Source organism: Leiobunum rupestre, chromosome 1, assembly GCF_980474605.1.
Source record: "Leiobunum rupestre chromosome 1, qqLeiRupe1.1.hap1, whole genome shotgun sequence".
Taxonomy (NCBI): Eukaryota; Metazoa; Arthropoda; class Arachnida; order Opiliones; family Sclerosomatidae; genus Leiobunum; species Leiobunum rupestre.
The window spans coordinates 81,328,110-81,336,451 of NC_143384.1; positions in this window are offsets into that span (position 1 = coordinate 81,328,110).

The window sequence follows — 8,342 nt, forward strand, 5'->3', positions numbered from 1 at the left end:
TTATACTTCTTTGGTTTAGTTTGGGCTGCAATTATATTTCGTTCATAGCGGGTCTTACTTTTGAGAAATCTGTGTGATTGTATAACTAGTTTTTAGGTCCATTTGATTATGATAGATAATGAATCAGGTCAGATTGCTTCAAGTGAAACTCGAATCGTGTCAGATTCCTTCGAGCGCAACTCGAATCGGGTCAGATTCCTTCGAGCGCAACTCGAATCAGGTCAGATTTCTTCGAGCGCAACTCGAATCAGGTCAGATTCCTTCGAGCGCAACTCGAATCAGGTCAGATTCCTTCGAGCGAAACGCGAATCGTGTCAGATTCCTTCGAGCGAAACCCGAATCGGGTCAGATTTTTTCAAGCGAAACCCGAATCGGGTCAGATTCCTTCGAGCGAAACGCGACTCAGCTCGCTCGTAGACACCGGCGATATTCCAGTGTCTACGTAGAGTATTTGCATGTTTTCCCAAGAATTAACACATATTATGTTTCTAAAGTATTATTTAAAATCGAATTCTTAAAAGTTTCGTGATCAAACCATTTATTTCGCATTTAAGTGGTTTTCCCATATTGTACTTCACGGAATTTTGATTCCCAAGAAACCATGAAAAATTCAAAATCTGAACACGGAAAAAACCCATCTACTCACGAAACGAAAATTTTTGATCAAATACTAAATTATTTGTGTCATATATACAGTATATTTTCAAGTAAAAGTAAAAAAATTTAAATTTATTTCAAAACGAATAGTTTTGTCAGCCCATCGAACAACGTCATTAGGTGCCCTTCAAATTTTAACTATTAATAGTTAATGGTTTGTGTCATTTGCCAAATCGTTTGAATATTGATGGTGGGGCTACATAATCACGTGTTTTGGGAAGCAGGAAAGAATTCTTTAGTCACGTGACGAAAGGGGAGGAGCTATCTCGAAAGCATGCCTGAGTCACGTGACGATAGGTGAGGATCTATCTCGAAAGCATGCCTGAGTCATGTGACGATGGGTGAGGAGCTACCTGAAATTTATCTCGAATTTTTCAAACGATTGAGTAGCTCAGCGTTTTTGCTATTTCAATTAAGTGCCTTTGAAGTTAAATTTCATTATGTAGGTGTCTTTTTGGCCAGTGACGACGGAATAGGGGGTACATTGTACCACCTAGGTTTCAAGCGGGGGTGCAATCAATGCATTTTACCACCCCCAAATTGCCATTACAAAAATTGCATAAATCACATTTTGGTTTATAATTTTCCAAAAGCCTCATAAATACATTTTACATAATCTATTCATATAATTATATAAATTAAGAAAGTGTTTGAATTAAATACTGAATAATAAGCTATTTGCTAAACACCATTGATCTAATGTCGGGAAAATCACTAGCAAATATACCATAGAAATTTAGAAAAACAAACAAAATTCGAAATCATAATTTTCCTTCCTCCGCTACTGTTTTTGGTAGAACTACACTCAAGCCCCGTAGAAAAAATCGTGTCTAAATCGGAAACGAGTTAAAAACATCAATTGTCATTAATTTTCGTAAATTAAAGTGTGTTTTTACGTTGAATTCAAATAAATATCTCTAAATGAGAATGTTCCAAGGGCAAGATCTGATTCAGCATTTTCCAATATTGAATTGTTAAATATATAAAATATTAAATCACTTTATTATTTATTTGCATTTCATATAAAAATAAATAAAGCAGCAGTTGGAAACCATTAAATTTATTGCGATGTTCTCGCAGTCACTCCCAGCACGAATGCAACCCGGAAAACAATAGATGTTGGTCCAAGTAATAATTTATTTGTTTTATAGCTTCAAAAATACCATTAAATTTTTGAATTTTATATTTGAATGGCAAACGTCACCCCTTAAATCACTACAAATTTAAATTGTTTTATTCGGGCTTCGTCACGACCTAGCCATGACAGGGTTGGAAAAAGCCGGCTTCAATTGAAAAAATCCAGACCAGTGGTTTTAAATGGCTATAACCGGTTTTTTTCGGTTACAACCGGCTAAAATATAAACAGTACCTTTTACTTATGTAAGTAGAAATTGTCTGCAGTTATTGTCGTAAATAAGGAACTAAACAAATAAAGCGAAATAACTATATAAAATAACTGAATTCTTTTGATTTCCTCGGGAAATTCCCCCTAGTTTTTGTGTATGACGCACCGACAGAAGCGAGGCAGCGAACTTTGAAACTTTAAACCTACCGAAAAACTGGTAAAAGTAAACCAATTTCTAAATATGAAACCAAAAATAAACTAAATTTCTAAATAAAACTATTAATTTACTAAAATATTCATATTGTAATTTTTTTTTTAAAAGCCACAAAAATCTGGATTTTTTCAAGTGGCTATAACCGAATTTAACCAGGTGGCTATAACCGGTATGGCTGGTTCTATGCCAACCCTGAGCCATGATTTGATTTTGAATTGGGCTCATATTTTTATTTAAATCGATTTGCGGTTTTCCGTCCAGTGCGTTACAAGAAAGTTACGCTATATAATCGTCACGAAGGAATTTAATTGTTCGAGAAAACTTTTTTGCAATATAAATACCCCATTTTGAAACTCTCCTAGATGCCGTATTAACCGAGGGGGTAGTCACTAAGGTAATCAGGTGTACAAATCGTCGGTAATCACGGGAAATCGCTTAAGAAAATCACTGGAAAACACTGAGAAATTGAGAAAAATCAGTGGAAATCACTGAGAAACTAGTGGAAATCATGGCTGGGCCCCTTGGTTTTGTGCTTCTTTGGGTACCTCAACCCTCCTCCCCTTTGCCGCGCATGGGCCCCTGTTTGGCCGCTGCTCTTACGACGTTAGTGGGCTCCTAAGTTTCAGCCGTCACGGCCACCCTTAGCCAAGATAACATTATGCAAAAATGTTGTTAAATGTATTTATTTATATGTAACATAATTATTCATTATGCCATCAAAGTATTATCTATAATGATAACTTGTTCAAGGGATATGACGTAAATTGCGTCACTTCCAATTCTGTGACGAAAAATGCGTTATTAACTTTATAAAAGGGAAACGGAAGTTAAAGTTGAGCGGATTTTGAAAACGCGCAAAATAATTTTTTCCCTCGAGCGTTTCTAGCTTTTACAATCTATAGCTTAGCTCATGCCAGGCGATCACGAGATTTAGTTTCCATGGTAACCTTTTTCAATAGCACAAGGATATTAAGGTGATTCCGAAAAAGATCGGTGGTCACATGATTTGGTTATTTTCTGTTGTATGCTTAAAGTATTTTAGCGCGCGCGCCCTAGCTTTCAATGCGCGTGCAAAATCGCGCGAGTCACAATCTACTAATGTATCAAGAGCACGCGCCCTAAAAATTAACTCTTTTGTACATGTATTTGTCGACATTATATTTCAGAATCACCTTTTAAGCCTAGTTCCCACTTGGCGAAAAAAAGCAGTTTTCGCGCTGTAAAAATGACGCGCACGAATAAAATTTGCGGTTTTCAAATTCGCCACCAAAATCGCGCCTCCGCGGTTCGATGCGAACGTTCTATTTTTTGAGCCGGCGTCTCAGCGAAATAACATTTCAGCCAATCAGAGACGGCACATCCCGAAACGTAAGAGTCGCTTCGTTTGCTTTTCCAAATCTGGTACTTTTCTTCTCAATCCTATTTCTAACTCGATTTAGTAATACATCGTATTGTTCTGGACTCACTTGAAACTAGGAGCAACAAACACAAGGAGAACGCAGCTAGCCTTTAAACACGTGTACGAATTTCATTGGACGAGCGTCACGAGCCTTTACGCTGAACGTTATACGGGCGGGGGGGAAGACAATTTCCGAATTTTCCCCTTCCGACGGCAGCAGGCGCTAAAGCGTCTAGCCAATGAAAAACGTACACAAGAAAATCCACGACTTTTAACGGGTTGCGTTCTGCTTGTGTTTGTTGCTCCTAGCTTGAAAGAACCCACAAAGCAAATAAAATTTTAATTTCTTTATCCGTTAAACTACTCAAATTTATCACTTGAAAAAACTTTCTCGGTCACAATTCCTCATTTCTTGAATAAGGTTATTGAAACAGCCCTGTTCGTGTCTTTTTAGAAACATATCTCTAATCCAAAAACGTCTTTGATTTTTGGAGAAAAACCAATAAGATATTAAGTCAAATTAAATTTATTTTATTGAAATTCTCAACATTACTCCGCATTTGGTTCATTTTGAAGCGATATTCGGCTTAGTGATTTTAAATATTCGCGCCAAATGAGAACCTACCCCCTAGCGATTAATAAAAACTTGTTTTATTTTTTCGCCACGCGAAAAATCAATTCGTGGAAATATTTCGTCAAGTAGGAACTAGGCTTTAGTATTGAAGTATTGAAGTTTTTAACCTTAATAGCCCGGCAAAGTGATGAAATGACCAGAAACGATAAATAAAATATGAAAGTAATTTATTTATAAAAACAACACGTTAAAGGAACTTGGTAATGCGCCGTAGCGAAGTGAGCTGTTAAAGTGAGCTTCAGGCGAGTATATGTTTATATACTAAACTACAAAAAACTTTGCGTGGAAAAAAACATCGTAAAGCGAATGGTTTTTTATACATACATCTTTTATCGTATTCTCCAAACGTCAACAATAAAAGACATTTACATTTTTGGGCTCACTTATTGTATGTTCCATGTGAAACAATTAGGTCTCATTGAAATTTTTTCTATATAAATATTACACAGAGGCGTACTATTAGTGATTATGATACATATGTTTAGTTTTAAAAAGTATGAATGTACGTTACTAAGCACAAATAAATCAAATTTATCTATATATCTGTTTATACTAAGGCAGAATTATAATGGTCACTGGGGGGGGGGCACTTGAAAAGGGGAAGGAAAACCATCACAGCTTTGGAAGATGCAGGTTTTAGGGAATTAATGAGATAACGTGAGGTGAGATTTTGAGCAACAAAAAATAGTCTCTCTATGAATAAATATAATATAAATGTAATATTCTGAAACTGATTACGTAAGAATTGTTCCAAAGTTAAAGTGAAATATCATAGCTTAAAGCAAGTGATGGCGACTCTATCAAAAAAAGTTTAAAAATTTTACCAAAATGCATCTAAAAGCGCTTCTAGGTGGCAGCACCTTCCGGGGACTTAAAGCAAAGGCGAGTTGTCTGTGATCTATTGGCTTCCCGAAACCACTAGTTTAATAAGTTAATAATTACGTGATTGCGAAAAGCCAATCAAAGCGAGAAGCTTCCAATTGGCCACACCTTTCAGGCTAGATTTTGATGCTTACTAAACTGGTTTGGATTTATACGCAATAATTCGTGCTCTCCGATATTAGGCTTAAATTTTTGACAAATAGTAGTCATCCAAAACGGTAAGAAGCGAGTCCAAGTGACAGCTTGAAGAGAGTAACAGTCCCGAAAAAGTATTAGCATTAAAGCAATACTTATTGTTATTATGTAAAATAAAACCAACAGCCAATCTAGGGTTGATCCAGAGTATTTTATACTTGTTTTAGATGAAATTAAGACCGAAGAAGATCTAGTTTATAGGGTTGAAACTGGAAATATTATTGGTTACACTCGATTGAACAATTAACTAGAAAAAATCGAAGAGATCTAGAACCAGTCAACAAAGAAAAACCACTTGCAACTCATGCACTGCAATTCATGATTGACCACTGGGTTTAAGTATTCTTTTGCGCACTTTGGCACATCATCAATTACTGCGGAAACTCTAGAAGTGCTAATTTTTGAAGCAATTGCTAAGCTAGAGGGATGCGGGTTTAAACTTCTTGCTGTTAGATGGGTCCCCAGTATATTTCCCTTATCGATGTACCACATTTAATCAAGACTGTGCGTAATTGTCTTGCAAATGTTCAGCACAGAAGCGTGCATGTACAGAGGCGTAGCAAGGGGGGGGGGCAAAATGGGCATCATGCCCCGGGCGCCACCATGAGAGGGCGCCAAATTTCTGCTTTGCCGCCCCGAAATTTATCTAAACCTTAATATACATTGCCTATAACTATGCTTAAATCGCAATGTTGCGTAATTATCGCATATTTAGCCGACGCTTGTTAAGAGCGCTTATTTAGTAATGCAACCGCAGAGCTCCGACTTCTACGCTGAATTAGGGAAAATCAGGCACAGCCTAGTTCCAGGTTGTAGAGTAAGTGCAGCTCGTGAAAGGTAGCCCGGTAGTCGTCGCTAATTTAAACCAGTGATGCCAGATCGTGGGATAAATTCCATATTGTGGGATTTTTAGGATGTTATTTTTGGAAATGGGATAATGGGTCTTCTTAACCAAATCAAAGGGTTTTGTGGGATTTTTCACTTTTTGGGAGATTTTCGATCGCCAGTTCAAAATACCCACGAAAATTCTGAGGCTTAAGCTATCATAACGTTACTGTGGAATGCATATTTCATTTTGAGATCTAGCTTTGAGGCCAATAATATCAATTGCACTAACTTTAAGCCAGAACCCCGACATTTCGATCTCCACAATTCAAAAATGTAAAAGTAAACTAGTTCTTTAAATATGACATTAATAATTTTTCCAAAAAATAAAAATAAATAAAATACACAACAAAAAAACCTAATTTAATTCGGTCCCAAAAAATTGTACCTGTTTTCCGAGGAGTTTTCGTGAATGTAACGGGGTTGTGGCTTTTGGGCGGTTTTTCACCGAAACTGTGGGATTTTTAACTTTCGAACATTGGCAACACTGATTTAAACGGAAACCTGTCTTCAGTCTTCACATCTCGTTTTAGAGGTAATGAGACGGTCCCAACTACCAGTATCGGTTCGCTAGTGAGTAGCGGAGTAGTGGGTGCTAGAAATCAAAAGTAAGTTAATTTTTTATCTAATAAAATTTAAATATACGCTTGTGGTTGTTAGTAATAAACATCCCAGCGTCTTCTAAGCTCTACGGTTACGGTAGTCGCCAGGCGCGTGCCAACCACGGGGGCAGCGTGGGCGACTTGCCCCCGCTAACCTTTTCTCAGGGCAGACTTGTATTTCACTCATTATACTAATTTGCCACTGGCTGACTCTTGAGATGTCGCAATTTTAGTCAACCCGACAGGTTGGCTAAACATGCGACACCTTTGTGTTTTTCGGACGCAGCCTATTTAACAAGGTTGTGCTTATGTTAGGGTTTTTGCCCGGGCTCTCGTTAAAACGTTGGCACGCCCCTGGTAGTCGCTAAATTATCATGATTGGTCACAGTCACTAAATTATTTAGAAAGATTTAAAGAATCAGGATTGTGTTATCCGAAATTCCAATAACTAAATTCCAACTTTTTTTAAAGTGTTCAAATTCAACCCCCGCTTTTGATGAAATATTTATAACCTTACGTTAGGTAAAAAATAGGCACGAAAACAGTAAATAGTAAATTGCAAGTCGAATTGGGGTACGCGACGGATAAGAGCAATTTTAGCGTTAAACTGTACTAAAATACGCAGGTTAAAAATTAACATGAAGAATTTTCAGAACGGTTCACTCGACCCGTTTCGAATTATTTCTAAACACCTAAATGTAGTGAAATTACAAATAAGTGTTTCATATTTAGGCAGATATGTCTACCAGTAAACTGAGTGGCGCCCAGTTTCGGAAACGACGATTGGAAAATAAGAAAGTGGACGATAAATCAAAAAGATTTATGCAATAATTTTTTAAACCGACAGCGACAAAAGCTCAAAGTTCATGTGAAGATAGTCTAGATACAGAACCTAGCAACTCATTTGATATTACAAAACCTCACACTGAAGATCCATCTGAAATATTTTGCGTGAAATCCAACATTGATAATAAAATGCCTAAAAATTTGTCAAATGATGTAGCTATCGAAAATTTAATTATTCCGAATGTTCTCAAATTTAATGACATTGGCTATTTAAAATTTCATAAAATATCAAATTTATCAGATATTTCACAGCAACTACGTCAGGAACTCACTGAACTTGGACCAGGTAGATTTCAAAACAAATTTGCAAATGCAATATCAGGTGAACGTTCAATACCCTCCTCGTGGTTTTCACGAAGACTAGCTAATGAACAAGGGAATGAAGTTTGCCGAACTTGGCTTTTATATTCGCCTTCTAAAAATTCCGCTTACTGTTTTTGTTGTTTATTGTATTCATCATCATTTAATACAAACTCTCGATCTAATTTTATCAACGCCCCAGGATTCAACAAATGGAAAAAAAAGAAAAGCTTACTAGTCACATACCTTTGTTAAACCTGGTGGCAGAAATGGGAAATTCGTTGATCCAACATAAGTATGGATGTACATATACATACTCCCTTTAAAACTATATATTAAGGGAGGCGCAAAAGCGGCTAAATACCCCGGGCGCCATTTTCTCT